The sequence below is a fragment of the Tamandua tetradactyla genome, chromosome 26 (genome assembly GCF_023851605.1).
Source record: "Tamandua tetradactyla isolate mTamTet1 chromosome 26, mTamTet1.pri, whole genome shotgun sequence".
In the NCBI taxonomy this organism is placed as follows: domain Eukaryota; kingdom Metazoa; phylum Chordata; class Mammalia; order Pilosa; family Myrmecophagidae; genus Tamandua; species Tamandua tetradactyla.
In genome coordinates, this window is record NC_135352.1 from 13445323 (window position 1) to 13461630 (window position 16308).

Below are 16308 nucleotides of genomic sequence, written 5' to 3' on the forward strand. Positions count from 1 at the left end.
AATACTAGTGGTCAATGAGAGGAAGGGGTCAGGGGTATGGTATGTATGAGTTTTTTCTTTTTATTTCTTTTTCTGGCGTGATGCAAATGTTCTAGAAAATTATCATAGTGATGAATATACAACTACGTGACGATATTGTGAGACATTGATTATACACCGTGTATGGAGTATTTGTATGTTAAGAATGTTTGTGTCTGTATGTTTTTTTAGCAATAAAAATATTTTTTTGAAAAATACCATGCCAGAGACCCAGCTTTGATTCCCTGTGCCCGCCCATGCAAAAACCAAGTCTTTGGAAAGTAATGCTAAAAACATATGGTAGTGTTAGGATGGTGGGCATTTTTTTTCTATTCTGTTGTACAAGTATTCTTCAATGATTTTATTTGTTTGTTTGCATGGGCAGACATCGGAAATTGAACCCAGGTCTCCGACATGACAGGCCAGGACTCTGCCTGCTGAGCCACCATGGTCCGCCCTCTGCATTGATTTGATTTTTATAATTTAAAAATTATACCAGGTCTTTTCTTGCTAGAAAGTATAAGTAATTTTTCTTCTGCTCTTTGTATTTCTTTCTATGCTATGCTCTCTCTTCTAGAATCTCTTTTGTCTTAGGCATTTGGTTTTGATTTATAGTAAGTTGAGGAGTGGAACTGGTTTTCTGTTTTACTTGGATTTCCAATCCAATAAAATGGGGCCATCCCCTCACTATAGGCATATGTTTCTTTAGAACTTGGCTGGAGATTCCCTTGCATAAGACATTGTGGGCTGTTCCTATAAACACCTAATTAGAGGGCTTTCTGTTTCTCTTCCTTCATTATCTTATCAGAAGACAGGAGGAGATATTTTTAATTTGGTTCATTTCTTTGCCAAGTACATATTGAGAACTCAATGGCTTCTTACTGGACTCATTTTTCTGTGAGTAGTACAAATTTCCCCTATAGTATGATGCTATGCTGGTGCCATTGCTTCTCCTTAGTTCATCAGCAGCCTAATTTCCTTCATCCCTAGAGGCTAGTGGGAAAACAGAAACAAACCAAATTGGTTCATATATATGTTGAAGGAAGTGGCAGGGAAGTTCAAGGCACTTCCAATGTGCAATTTTGAAATTTGCAGTTTACTACACTTATCTTTTCTTGGGAGGAAGCAAAAGAAAGTGGGAAAAAAAAATAACTATCTTACTGTCCAGACTTGGGTTGGAATGCTGGCTCTTTCATATATTAGCTGTGATATACATAAATCATATGATAATATGTGATCTTAGAGAAGCTACTTAAGCTGAATTTCAGTTTCTTCATCTGTAAACGGGTAAATAAAATTTTCCATTGTGGGCAGTTGTAAAGATCAAGGCATATAATGGAAGCAACCAGGACTGTGTCAGGTCTACAGCATAAGTTAATGATAGTTACTTTGTTCTGCCTCCACGCTCCTTCTTTTGCCTTCGAGCAACCAGAAATGCCCCAATGCTTCTAGTTATTTCAATGAAAGCTTCAATCTCCTTCATTCCCTTCATTACCTCCCTCTAACAGTTCCTGGCTTGTCTGGCCAGCCTTTCTGAGATTTGTCTATTGCTTACTGACTGACTTATTTATTTACTTAAAATTTTAATGTTTATTTCCCAAGGCAGCCTAGACTGCACTCTACTTGAATACATTTTACAAGCTAATTTTCAGCTCCTAGTTTTAAATTTTAATGGTGTTTCTGATGACAAGGATTGCTACAAAGATACTCTATAGTCCAACAAAGAGTTAGGATAACAAATCAATTTCTATCCATTCTACAGTGTTTCAGATTTAGCAGTTAATTTTGAAACAAAAAGTAGACATAGCTGCTAATGGTGCCTTATCTGGTATGTTTCTTATAGCTACACTGTTGGCCATGCAACACTTGCACCCAGAGGGGAAGGCTCAGGATTTCCTACAATGAGCCACTTCATGACAAGTTGTTTTTTTTGTACAAATTAAATGATATTGCATTTAATTTAGCATGCATCACCTGAAAACTGAGGGATGATTCCAATTCATAAAAACCGCTTGCATAACTTTGGTGCAAGTTTTAAAAATATGAAGTTTTCTCCCTAAAGTGGCTCAAAGTAGATTGTCTATGGCTGCCTACATCTAAGATAAAAAGATTCTAAGACAATCAATCAAAGTAGGTGCATTATTAAAAGTGTTCGAACCATTGCTTCATGGTAAACATCTACTCAAACCTCTTCATCAGTCTTCATTCAGCACTACATATGTACCAAATGCCATTTTAGAAGCTTCCATATCATTTTCATAGAAAGCAAAATTGGCAAACAAGCAGCATTTAACACAGCATGGGATTCTATCACAACTGAAACTTTTTTCTTCTTTACAGAACTCAACAAAATCTAAAAATGAACTCTGCTATAGATTTACTTCATGTTTTCTCTGAAAATGAAAAGGATAGCTTTTTAAACACATTTCACTGTTTTATACAATCATGGTAACTTATGCATTGCACCACAGTCTATTTTGAGGGAAATTTATTTTATTTTTTCCATGCAAAAGTCTACACAAATTAGTTTTGATGATATGGAAAGCTTTTTATAGCATCAAACATTCATTTGGTGCAAATGCACAGGGAAGCCTTCCTGAAAAGTTTTCTCACTTGAGAAACAACTAGAAAGCCACACTAGGGAAAGTAAATGAAGACTAAACATTTTTAAAGTGGCAGGGGAAGGGCGGATGGAAAACAGGGGACACAAAGCTAACCAAGTCTGCTGCTAAACCGGTTTTTGCTTTCATGTCCAGTGTACATTAACACTTATGAACTCAATTTGATGATTTACCAGGTTTGTTATCAGACCCTGGAAGGTGAATCAAGCTTGGATGCATTCATGCAAAGCACCACCACAGGCCCTCCAGGACCGGGCATCTGCTGTGGGAGTGAAGAGGCCCAGACTTGAATGATGAACTTGTTTCTCTATCACTGAGCTAGACATTCATTCAACATTGTCCATTCACACACTGCTTCATTCCCCTTTGACTTACACGGGTGACCTATCTACTCTCTCTCTTTTTTTTCTTTTTGGGAGCATGGTCCAGGAATTGAATCTGTTATCTCTTGCGTGGAAAGCAAGCATTCTACCACTGAACCACCCATGCACCTGCTATTCTCTTTTATGCTTACAGGCTTGAAGATGATAGCACTGCACTTTCCCCTCAATTGGTGGGGAGTAAGTCAATGTTCCTTCTTGGGCACTGAAGATCTGGGATCTGTAGCCCTTTTTACTTGGAATGACCTAAATAAGCGTTCATGAGAAGTTTTAGTTACATTAAAATTTTTTTTTATTGTTAACATATATACAAAGAAAAGAAATAAAAAGCAATGATTTTCAAAGTATACTTCAACAAGTAGTTGCAGAACAGATTTCAGAGTTTATTATGAGTTACCATTCTAGTATTTCAGATTTTTCCTCCTTAGCTGCTCCAGAACACTGGAGGCTAGAAGAGATATTTATTTTTTCTTTTTTGTGTGTGTGAAAAATAACATATATACAAAAAAGGCAATAACTTTCAAAGCACATTGCAACAATTAGTTGTAGAACAGATTTCAGAGTTTGGTATGGGTTACAATTCCACAATCTTAGGTTTTTTGTTTCTAGCTGCTCTAAGGTACTGGAAACTAAAAGAAATATCAGTATAAGGATTCAGCAATCTTACTTGTTTGTTAAACCTGACCTTCTCTGTATAATTCCACCATCACCTTTGATCTTTCTCCCACTCTTTAGTGGTATTTGTGCTATGCCCATTCTAACTTTTTAAATGTTGGAAGGGGCTATCAATAATATGGGATAGGAGAATGGAACTAGTTGATGTTCTAAAGAGGCTGGTCCCTCTGCATTTCAGGACTTATCTGGTCCAGGGACCCATCTGGAGGTTGTAGATTTCTGGAAAGTTACCCTAGTATATGGAAACTTTGTAGAATTTTATATAATGCCCTAGGTATTTTTTTAGAATTGGCAGGAATGGTTTTGGTTGGGGGGTGGTGAGTTATGATAGGAGCAGTGTCTAACTGAAGCATGCGTAAGAGTGACCTCCAGAGTAGCCTCTCAACCGTATTTGAACTCTCTCAGCCATTGATACCTTATTTGTTACATTTTTTCCCCACTTTTGGTCAGGATGGCATTGTTGATCCCACGGTGCCAGGGCCAGACTCATCCCTGGGAGTCATCTCCTATGCTGCCAGAGAGACTTTCATCCCTAGGTGTCATGGGGGGAGGACAATCATTTAGTTTTTGTTACAGTTCACCCCTCATTTCTACCATCTTGTATACATTTGGGCATTTTCTGTGTTTCCAAATGAAATTTGCATAAAAATTCAATATAGCTGCAGAACTCATGAACAAGCTTGATAGATCAAACCTTGTATGTGTGCGTATGTGTGTGTGTGATCGCGGCATTGGTCCTAATTTCCAAAATCTCTTTCTAAAACTGGACCCCTTCTGTTGGTACATTGACAGATGAATTGAAACCAAGTGTTCTACCTTGTATTGCCTCTGGAACAAGGCCAGGCTCTTCATCAATATCGTCTGAAGAACAGAACTGATCAATGATCTCACAGACCAATGTAAGTGTCTTCATTTGCATGATTTTGAAGGAGTTCAATTTTTGCCAGTCATCCACTGTCCGGCGCCGTCTCGCTCAGCTTCTGGTCCCCGGCCGGCGGAGGGAACAGGAGGGAGAGAGAGACAGACGCAGACAAACCGACTCAAGTGACAGACACGGGTTCGAGACACGCTGCAGTTGTGAGCACAGACCTTTACTGGAGCTAAGCTTGCAAGCTCTGTTACAAATTCCGCGCGGGACAGAATACCCCGCGGGGGAACAACCTCTATGCGGCCATCAGGTACGGCTCCCTATGGGTCGTCTCCCCCCACCCTGTCCGGGTAACCTCTTATATACTGTGCCCAAACCCAATAGGTTAGTGCCACGTATACAGAGGTGATTGGAAGATAGGGTTGGTGGGCGCGTGCGTCATTTGCGGAAGCAGGATGTGAGCGCCATCTTGGCTCACTCGATGGGCGGGGGGAGCTCTAGAGCAGGCTGCAGCGTGTCCACTAGGCCCAACCCGGGAGGCGGCTCTCCACAATCCACATTCTTCTATAAGATTAGTCAGGGTTTCTGCCTGGTCTTCAGCCATTTTTAATACATTCCTTACACCATCAAGTATTACTTGTACAACTTGTGCATCTTTTACAGTTAGCAAGTTGCAAAAAGATGAGATAACATTGTGTTGGAGAAGGTAGGCCACTTGATCTTTCCTTCCACTGATTGTTAATTATGACCCAAGCAGCTTCTTTCTGAGTGCCCAAATCCTCATCCAAAAACTATATTATCGTTGGTATAAGGTTGGCCTCAATTACAGCCTGAGCTTGTTGCTGATTTCCTGCAGTGATATTAGAAAGGAACAAAACTGCTTCTTTATTAATTTTTTCTTTATTGTGTGTCAAAAGTGCGGGGAAGTGTGAAAGAGCCTCAACAAGTTCAAAACTACTTGTGTTTACTCATCAGTTCCAGTAACAATATTGCCTACAGCTTGAAGTGCAGCAGTCTGAACTTCCTGGTGGCTGAGTAGAAGATCCAAATAAAGAATTATTCCAGAGTCTATTACGATCTGTATCTGCTCATTGCCAGCATCTATAAGGTAAGAGAGGACTCGAACAGTATCTACCGATATATTTCTATCTGTGTAATGATTTAAAACTGAAATGGCTGGACAAATCTCTTGAATGGTTTCCATTGGGGGTGGTGCGTCTTTGTGGTGACATAAGTCGACCATAAACCAAGTAACATTTCTTAAGAATGTAATAGGAATAGATGGATTTATGAAGAAAAGGAAAGGTTTCACAACTCCAACACTTATGACATAACCTGTATACTGGGAGCCCATCTCCTATGAAATTTCCCAGTGCCCACATTGCTTGCTTACAGATAGTTTGATGGGGTGAATTGGAGAAGCCTCAGAAAAAAAAGTGGCCCAGTGCTGGACTGAACTCCTGCTTGAGTTTTCTCAGAGGTTCCAGATGCAGTTTGTCAAAACCCACACAGCTTGAAACTGTAAAGAAGGATTATCATCTCTTTCAAGACAATGAGAAACACTGCAATATTCCAGATTTTATGGCATGTATTCCAGATATATATATAATATGGCACAGGCAATATTCCAGATTTTATGAAGTCATCAATTGATGGGTTTCTGTTGCTAAATACAAGTTCCTTAGCAGCTTGCACTGCACTTAGTTGAATATCTTGCTTTTCACTGGAAGTGTTTTGAACAATAACTTCTAGAGAGATATTGTGCATTCTATAATCACCAACTTTATCAGTCTTCACAGATATCCTCATGTGGTACATTTCTTCTCTTTAAGAGATGCTCATCACTTTTATTCTTCCTTAACTACAACTTCATTTCATTCTCATGGTCTCCAAGTCTCAGTCTTTGTTCTTGAAATTCTTGAGCCATTTGGTTGTCCACTTCCTCACTGTGTGACATGGTGGAGCCATTGACTCCTTTCCTACTGGTCCTCGTAGGATCTGCCCCAACCTCCAAGCTGCACACATACTCCCAAGAACTGGGCCTCCCCTGAGCTGCTGTGCCCTTCCCTTCCCCCCCCGCCCCCCACCATGCCTTTGCACCTTTCCTCCCCTCACCTGCCCCAGCCTCAGTCTTCTCCTTGTCTACTGCCCTAGTCCCAGCGCCACTGCAGCTCCTGTGAAGACAACTGCTTCTCCTGCCTTTTTAGATGACAGAGATAGAGGGAAAATTGGCTTCTCCAGCAAACACATTTATTTTCCTGTACTTCACCTTTCCACTTGAAAAGCAAGCTCTAGAAGATTCCTAAGGGCGTTCCTCATGGTGGGAATTTTAGGTCAGGTCTATCCCAAGGGAGTACTGTGAAGCAGAATATTAAGTAAGGTTTTTCCCACCATCCTGGAATTGTGGCTAAGGTGAAAGCTGAGGACAAGAGTTTCTAGTACTGCAAGAATAAGAGAAGCCACACCCTTTCCCCTAGGGCTTGTCAAGAAGTGGGAGAACTGGCTGTGCTGCCCTCATTCTCCCCACCACAGATTCTGTTAGAGAAGCCTGGGGCACATTCAGGTTCATGGTGGGAGGTTATCTTCTCTCCGCCCTCTAAGGGTAGGAGAAAATTCCCTTCCGGGAATTCAAACAGAGAGGGGGTGGACAGGAAGCACCTCACAGAGAATCACTTTGGAGTCTGTGAGGGTATCTCACTTCCTTGGTGGACGTCCACTTGAACCACATGTTTACTGCAGGCCAGAACAGGGGGAAGTGGATTGGAAGGAGATGGCTGGACCCAGAGCAGGGGTAGTCGGGAGTGAGAGCAGTCCCTGCTGTGCTTGGGAAGGTAGCATCGCTGCCATCTGCAGAGCCTCAGGCATTGTGTTATGAGGTCTTGGTCATGTCAACTTGGCTGAGCTGAGCCAAGTTGCCCAGAGTTACCTTCCTTATATCTTTCTGGTCAAAGGTGGCCACAAGAGGAATTTGGAAAGGGAAAGTGGCATGTTGACTCACAGAAGGTAAATCAGGCATGCTGCAGTTCACTTTAGTTTTCACGGGTCTGACAAATCCTTTATGGGTGTGGATGGCCACCTGGCCTAATACTAGTCTCTTCTTTTGGCTTCTCTGAATCTTGAGCCAGCAGCAAGGGTGGCTCTCTAGCAAGAGTAACAGCTTCTCCTGCAGGTCATCCACGGCAGTGAGATTGGAGGCTTCCAGGTGGAAAGAAGCCTATGTCGATTCAGATGGAAGTCAGATGTAGGTCTAGTTGCCCCATTCTCCCCCACTCCTTTCCCATCACCTCTCCTTAGATGTCAGGCTCGGCACCTGAGGAGGGATAACTGAACTGAGATGGTTTTACCAGATCCTTCAATTGAGTTAAATCCCTTTAATAAATCCCTTATTCTAAGTCATTCCAGGTGGTTCTGCATCTCTGAATGAACCATACTTGGGGTTTCCCCCTAAAACCAGTCATAACACATGTGGACTACCTGCAGAAGCAATATAGTAAAAACAGCACAAGATTGCACCGGCCGCGGTGGCTCAGCCCTCAGAGTTCTTGTCTGCCATGCCGGAGACCTGGGTTTGATTCCCCATGCCTGCCCATGCACAGTGCTGGGTGTTAGACATGTGTTCCAATTTCATCTTAACAGCTAACTTGCTGTGAGACTTTGGCTTTACAGGCTCCAAGTCTCAGTTTCCTCACTGGTTTAAATGAAGGGGGTTTAGATGGGGTCACCTCTAAAGATGTTCTCAACATTAAACATATGAGTAAATGCATATATTAAAGCCCGTTTTTTTTAGCCCATTTTTGAAGATTTTCTGAATCGAGCAGTTAGGAAAATTAAATCCCTACAGACCTATTATCTATGGGCTAAATTCCAAATTTTGTAACAATCTTCTGCTACTTAGTCATTGTTAACACTTACCATTCCTCATTCTCTGAGAACTGTCTTATTCAGGGGTTGACCCCAGAAGCCATGTATATGCCACTCCCCACCCAGAGGCTAAAGAACAGGGAAAGAACAATGAAGGACGTGCTCAGAGAGAGGCAGGGATAAGAACTAGAGAGAAAAAGCCCTGTTGGTTTCTGGTCCCAGCCTGGCTGCATTCCTGCCCCTTGGTTCCCTAAGACACCTTGTGATCTTATTTACTCCTCTTTTCTGTTCACAGTCGCCCAAGTTCATTTTTGTTACTTGTTCCCAAAGAACGTAAGCAACTGACCCTTATCAAACAGTGGGAAAATCTATTTTTTTAAAAAAATACTAGAGAAGCAAGCCAGCTATGTCTACTGGTTACTTATTGGTTCTTTATTATTATGCTCCTTCAAAGACCAGAAATTTTGGTTTTAGAAATTGCCTAACCCTGTTAGAAAGAGGGCATTCTTGATCTGCCAATAATGTTATATTTGTCTGATAACAACAATGAAGACAACTTCCACTGAATTTTAGCATCTGATTCTCTTCCTATGGCAAACGAACATTACCCTGAGAGTCAAACATCCTCCAACAGAAACATGGTGGTCATTAATGGCTGCATATTGGTGCACCGGGCTTGGCACATAAAAGTAGCGTTCAAGTCCCAGGACTGCCATTTGCTGTCTGTCTGCCCTTGGATAATTGTGTTAATTCCCAGACCCTCAAATACCATTAAGTAGTAGTCATAATAGTCAATAATGTCATCTATTAAACAGAAACAATTTCTTCCATGCAAAGTTGTTGTGATGTTTATGTGAAGTGTTATATGCAGAAGCACTACCTAAGCTTAAAAGCTCTTGACAAGCAAGAATTCTGAATACTGAATATTTGAGTGTCTGTGCTGAAATATAGTAAAGACGTAAGTGAAAGAAGGAGGAGAAAGGAAATATTATCAGGCAATAGGTTTCCAAGCGGAGGGCCAGAAACTCAATGGAAAATTCCTTCCTCTCCACCTCTGTCCCCCCTCAATTAATCTAAAATAAGAGTGACTGTAATGACATAGAAATGAGCTCCTTTGGGCTTGCACTAAGGTAGAGAAGTGAGGTTTTCCCACAGCCAGATCATGCAAATTTTGAGCTACACAGGCTCAAAAACACCTTCCTATAATTTGGAGCCAATGAGACATGTCATGCCATCTAAATATACAAACACTTCTATGGATGGACATAACTCCCTATATATGGTTTGCACATATTTACCCAGAGAGTGAGGATTCCAGAATGAGAGCCTAAACCGGTATCTCCTAAGAATTCAAGCATATCCAGCACATCAGAGGGGTCAGGATAGGAGACCACCCAGGATTTATTTATACGAGAGCCTGAGATGCTGCCTATAAACAACAAGTGGGACGGTCAGGGTATAAGCCGACTCCCACCTCCTAAGAAAGAGATTGCCTGCTTTTTGGAAAGCAGGGAGATCTTTGAACCCTTCCTTATCCCAGGCAAGTGTGCCTGAGGGGGAAAGGAGCTACATGCACAAACTTGGAGCTGTAGTTTAGGGTGCAAGGGAGGGCCAACTCCCTCCAGCACCAATAGGCTGCAGTGGTCTCACCCAGATGTCCTCAGTTTTCCTCTATAGTGACCCAGAACTACGAAGAGGGCTATATCCCTAGAGTCTGCATGGGTCAAATGAAAAAATGCTGGTGGAAGTCGTTTCCTCCCCATTTCAATATGGTGCCCATTTATTAAGAGCCAGTATGGCTCATGGAAACACAAGATGTCTTGGGAGCTGCACCTGTTCACTGTGGTCTGGCCCTGCTGACCTCTCCAGATCATGTCCCCTCATCTCGTCTCACTCTCCACCCTTCCTCCCCACCCTTCTTATGAGCCAGGCACCATAACAAGTAAGGAACAATCCTATGAGGTGGATACTATTATCCCTATTTGCTTTAGTTCACTAAAGCTGGGAAATGTAATATACCAGAAATGGGCTGGCTTTTACAGTGGGGATTTATTAGTTGACAAGCTCACAGTTCCAAGGCTGTGAAAATGTCCACATCAAGGCATCGTCAAAACAATTCCTGGACCCCTCTGTCACAGGGCAAGGCATATGGCATGTCTGCTGGTCTCTCCCTTCTCTCTGGGGTTTTGTTGCTTCCAGCTTCTGGCTCCAGTGGTTTCCTCTCTGGTTCTGTGGTTTCCTCTCTCAGCTTCTGCATCTCTTTCTGTCTTCTGTGTCTTTCTCTCTGTATTTCCTCCTCTTATAAAAGACTCCAGTAAAAGGATTATGACCCACAGGGAGCATGCCTCAACTGAAATAACCTCATTGAAAGGTCCCACCCAAGCTTGTGGGTGGGGTGGGTGGGGAACCCGAGTCTTGGGTTGAGCTTACCCCCTTCCATGCACCTAACGCTACCTGCCCAGCTTGTATCTGAGGTCATATATGTCAAAATAAATCAGCTAGAAACTAAAAAAAAAAGGTCCCACCCACAGTAAGTCCACACCCATATGAAATGGATTAGCTTAAAGAACATGATCTTTTCTGGGGTCCATAAAGCCTCCAAACCAACACAGTCCACTTTTACAGATGAGAGGGGGGCACAGAGAGGTTATGCACCAAGCTCGAATTCACACAGCTGGTCCATGGTGGAGATGAGATTTGAACCCAGGCAGCCTGCTCTCAGAATCTATGCTCTTAACCATATGCTATAAAAAGTTTGAGACTCATCCCATTCCTCTCACCATATAGTTGAAGACCTTTTCTTTCTGTTTCCAATTCCAGCATCTGGCACATAAGTGTTAATTGAAGTGAGATGACATTCACCCACAAACCCAGAGACTGCCCCTTTTGTAACATGCGCTGACCCATCGTCTTATTATTCATCATAATAACTGTGATTAGTTTAGGGCTTCATCTGTTCACAGGGCATTTTCATATGCCTTGTCTTCACAATAATTACAAATAGTGAGTGTCGTGACATGAGAACAGGAGGATAATCACCACTGCCAGGGAGCTGTGTTCTTTCCTAGAATGGGTGGGACCTTTGGACCAACCATATTTGAATCCTGGATCTCAGCTTGAGACTTCTCCAGCCGCAGGGCCTTGAGTCCGTTGCTCTGCCTCAAGGAGAGCTTTCAAAAACCCTTACCATACTCAGGGTTTCTCAACCTTGGCACTATCGACATTGGCGGGGGGCTGTCCTCATTTGTGGGGGCTTCCTTGTGCATTGTCGGACGTTCAGGAGCATTCCAGGCCTCTCCGCACTAGATGCAAGTAGCGCCCCCTCCCTCCCCAGTTGTGATAACCAACAGCGTCAGTAGACATTGTCAGATTGTCCTGGTTGAGAGCCACTGCCTGAAGCAGGTTCAGGAAGAGCCAAGAGGCGTTGAAAGGTCTGCTCAGCCTTGCTGCCCATCAAGGGCCTGCCTCATCTCCAAAGCAAAAACCCACACTTGGAGCTCAGCATGTGTCTTTTGTATTGTTATAGGTATTTATCCTTGGTTCTGCCTCAGTGCCGTGCAGAAGAGCATTCCAGCATGTAGGGGTGAATCTCTTGCTGCAGCTGGCAGGGAGGAGAGAGACCAGCCCGGGCATGGAATTCACAGAAGAAATGAGGGTTCAAGTATGATGGGTTCCAGGACAATCCTAGCCTTGTAGGTAAGTAATGGGCCTCAGTATACCCTTCCCACCTGCCTGCCCAGATATTTAATTTGAAGACCTGGGTTCTAGCCTGTTTTATTATTTTACATGTTTATTATGGTAAAATACGCATAACACAAAACTATTTTAACCACTTTTAAATGTACAATTCAACAACATCAAGTACATTGACAATGTTGTGTAATGTTCACCAATATACCCACAACATTTGCATCATCCCGAACAGAAACTCTGTACCCATTAAGTAATCTCTTCTCACCCTCCCATCCTCCTAGACCTTGTGACCCACTATTCTGCTTCCTCGCTCTAAAAATTTGCCTATTCTAGATAACTCATGCATGTGGAATCATACAATCTCTGTCCTTTTGTGTCTGATTTATTTTACTTTGCATAATGTCTTCGAGGTTCATCCATGTTGTAGCATGTTTCACAACTTCATTCTTTTTTATGGCTGTATAATATTCCACTGTATGGATACACCACAATCTGTTCATCCATTTATCTGTTGATGACGCTTCAGTTGTTTCCACCTTATGACCATTGTGAATAATGCTACTATGAACATTGGTGTATAAATATGAGTCCTGTTTTTAATTCTTTGGAGTATATACCTAGGAGTTATATACCTAGGAGTTGCTAGGTTATGTGGTGATTCTATGTTTAAATTCTTGAGGGACTGCCAAGCTGCTTTCCACAGTGGCTGCACAATTTTACTTTCCCACAGCAAGACACAGGGTACTGTTACATACCCCCAAAAAGCCACGGTCTCTTAATCCAATCTTGTGAGTGCAGACACAGTGTGGGTGGGATCTTTTGATTAGGTTGTTTCCATGGAGATGTGACCCACTCAATTGCGGTGGGACCTTTTTTTTCACGTTTTTTAACTTTTTATTTTCAAATACTTTCACACTTAGTGAGAAGTTAATGAAGATCTCGGTGGAAAGAGCCATACAAAAACCCATTTGCCTTGCACTCACACAAGGGTAAATAAGTTAATTTTTACAATCTTTATATTGGTTTAGTTTGTGGAAGTTGCTGAAAGGCAATATACCAGAAATGGGCTGGCTTTTGACAATGGGGAGTCATCAGGTTTACAAGTTTACAGTTCTGATGCTGTGAAAATGTCCCAGTCAAGGCATCAACAGACAATTTGGTAACCGTGGACTCCTCCTCCACGTGGCAGTGCCCATGGCATCTTCTGCTTGTCCTTGTCTCCCTAATTTCATAGCTTTCAGCTTCAGGCTGCTCCATATGCGACCTTCTGTTCATGTCCATCTCTCTCAGCTTCTGCTGTCTCTCTATTTCATGCTCTTAAACAGGGTTCCAGTAAGAGGATTAAGACCCTCCTGGGCATTCCTCAAATGAGCTAACCTAATCAAAAGGTCCCACCCACAAAAGTTCTACACCCATAAGGAATGGACGAGCTTTAAGAACATGATATTTGCTGGGATACAAAGTCTCAAACCCTCATAATCTCTCAACCGCTCTCTTTACCTATTTTTTTTGAACTTTTTCTTCTGAACTTTTTGAACAAGTTGCCAAACTGATGACAAATATGTTAGTTTGTTCCTCAAATCAAGAACACTCTCTTACATAAAAAAAAAACACTCATCAATTTTTTAAAATAAGTTAACACTGACACATCACTATCATTCATTCAAGCTTCCCCTCCATTCAGGTTTCTGTCCCAGTTACGTCCTTTAAAACGGAAGGGCTCGGTTCGCAATGGGACATTGCATTTAGTTGTCATGTCTCTTATGAATCCTTCAATCAGGAATGGTTTCTCAGTTTTTTCTTGATTAGGAGGACCTGAGCACTTGTGAAGGATGTGCCTCAGTGTGGGTTTCTCTAATGTTTCCATGTGATTAGATAGAGGCATGCATCTTTGTCAGGAATAGCATGTAGGGATCTGTATTCTTCCCTGTATATCACATTGGGAGTGATGGGGGGTCTATGATGAACATTCTGTCCTACTAGTGGTGATGGTAATGGTTTCAAATCAGCACAATGAGGTTGACTCACTATTACTAAATATGCTGAATAAAGTCATTAAAGAAAGGATGTGCTCAGGGCTTCAAATTCCCAGGTCAAGCAAATGAATGATATGAAATCTTCTATGTGTGCCTGTATTAGTCTGCTAATGCTACTGGAATGCACACCAGGAATGGACTGGTTTTTTATAAAGTGGAATTATTAAGTTACAGATTTACAGTTCTGCAGTGGAAAGGCAGGTAGCTTTCCTCTGAGTTCCTCTGTCACGTGGGAAGTGCAGGATGACTTCTCCTGAGCTTCTCTTCTGCTTCTGGGTTCAAACAGCTTTCCCTGGGTGGGGGAAGCATTCCTTTCTGTATCTCCAAACTCCTGGGTCTGAGCCAAGCTCCTAGAAGCTGTGCTGAGCTCTGCTGAGCTGTACTGAGCTGTTTCTCTTTCTTCAACCTTTTTTTTAAAAAAAAACTTTTTTTAATTGTATAGTATAACGTATATACAAAGCAAAGAAATAAAAAAGCAATGGTTTTCAAAGCACATGTCAAAAAATGTTACCGCAGAGATCCCAGAGTTTGTCATGGGCTACCATATGATCCTCATATTTTTCTTTCTAGTTGCTCCAGAATATAGGCAGCTAGTGGGCTTAAATATTTTTTTATCATCACAATCAACTTCATGTTCCTTCTTTTTTTTTTAATGAAAAATAACATATACACAAAAAACCTAAAAATTTCCAAGCACAGCACCACAATTAGTTGTAGAACATATTTCAGACTTTGACATGGGTTAGCTACAATTTCACAATTTTAGGTTTTTACTTCTAGCTGCTCGCATTTGTATTCATTTGTTAAGTCCTATCTTCTGTGTATAATTCCACCATCACCTTTGATCTTTCCATACCTCTCATTGTGGTTGTTTGGGCTATAGCAATTATAAATTTTTGATATTGGAAGGGTCTGTCACTAATATGGGGTAGGGAGATGGAACTAATTATCTAATGTTCTGTAGAGGCTGGGCTAGGTTTCAGGACTTATCTGGACCAGGGACCCATCTGGAGGTTGTTGGATTCTGGCAAGTTACTCTAGTGCCTGGAACCCTTGTGGGATTTTATAAATTGCCCTAGATGTTCTTTAGGATTGGCTGGAATGGTCCTGGTTGGGGGTTGGCAGGTTATGATAGGTAGCAATGTCTACCTGAAGCTTGCATAAGAGCAACCTCCAGAGTAGCCTCTCAGCTTTATTTAAACTCTCTGTCACTGATATTTTATTAATTACACTTCTTTTCCCCCATAGTCAGGATGGAATTGTTGATCCCACAGTGCCAGGTCTTCTGACCTCTCTTTTTAAGCCTCACTCACATTAGCATCTGCAATGTAATCAGCCATAGATGAAATTCACTTGCTCATTTAATTCCACAGCAACAGAACAACTGGGCATCATCACCTGGCCAAGTTGACACCTGAACCTAACTACTACAGTGCCCTAAAAGAAACTCATTTCTTATAGTTGTAGAGTTGCAACCAAACACAGAGTCTCATTATGTGACTAGCCAAATTATACCATATATTGAATTCCCAGCCTCATCTGCTGTTAAAGTGAAGGCATTGATTGAGAACGAATAGAATCCTGAAAATTAGAATGGGGACATGTGAGCTGATCATGATGACAGTGGGAACATTGAACCCCTAAATTCTGCTGAGTCTTCTTTACCAGATAAACCTATAATGGCCTCCCCTGAGGAATTAGCCCTCTCACCTTTGTCTGAGGAGAGTAACTCTGTTTCGCCAGAGAAAATTCTAATGAAATGCCCTGAAGGCATTCTCTTGCAAGATGCTACTAACTCTTCATGACCCAGCATGCCTGAAGGGTTCTATAGTTCTCTTCTTTGTAGGTCAGATATTACTGTGGGGACCGCTGCCACTGAACTGGGATCCTTAAATGCAGTGGGGATGATTGGATCCTGTGTTGGCAGGAGCCAGGTGGTGGTATTTCATCACCAAAGACAGGGAATGGTTATTGTATGGACAGCAGAGTCAAAGCCGTAATCAGTATTGTCTCATTCATAGAGACCTACGGCATTTGCTAGTTGATCGTGAGGTGCCTAGAAGTGAAATAGTTGAGTGATCCATTAAATTCTTACTTGATCTGTATAAGCAGAAGAGTTCTAGGTCAAGTGAAACAAAGTGACTGTTTTGAACTGG

The 16308-nt window shown here is 41.9% G+C and overlaps 1 long non-coding RNA gene and 1 pseudogene across 1 annotated transcript in view; one reads left to right on the top strand and one right to left on the bottom strand.

Annotated features, from left to right (window-relative positions):
• Positions 1-12124, top strand: part of LOC143669905 (uncharacterized) — a 104915-nt gene extending 92791 nt beyond the window's left edge. Inside the window, exons 7-9 of the long non-coding RNA XR_013169115.1 lie at positions 4487-4593; positions 5538-5670; positions 11950-12124. This is a non-coding gene — a long non-coding RNA (uncharacterized LOC143669905). The remainder of the gene's footprint in view (positions 1-4486; positions 4594-5537; positions 5671-11949) is intronic.
• On the bottom strand, positions 4452-6519 carry LOC143669901 (importin subunit alpha-3-like; annotated as a pseudogene).
• Positions 12125-16308: the final 4184 nt, after the last annotated feature.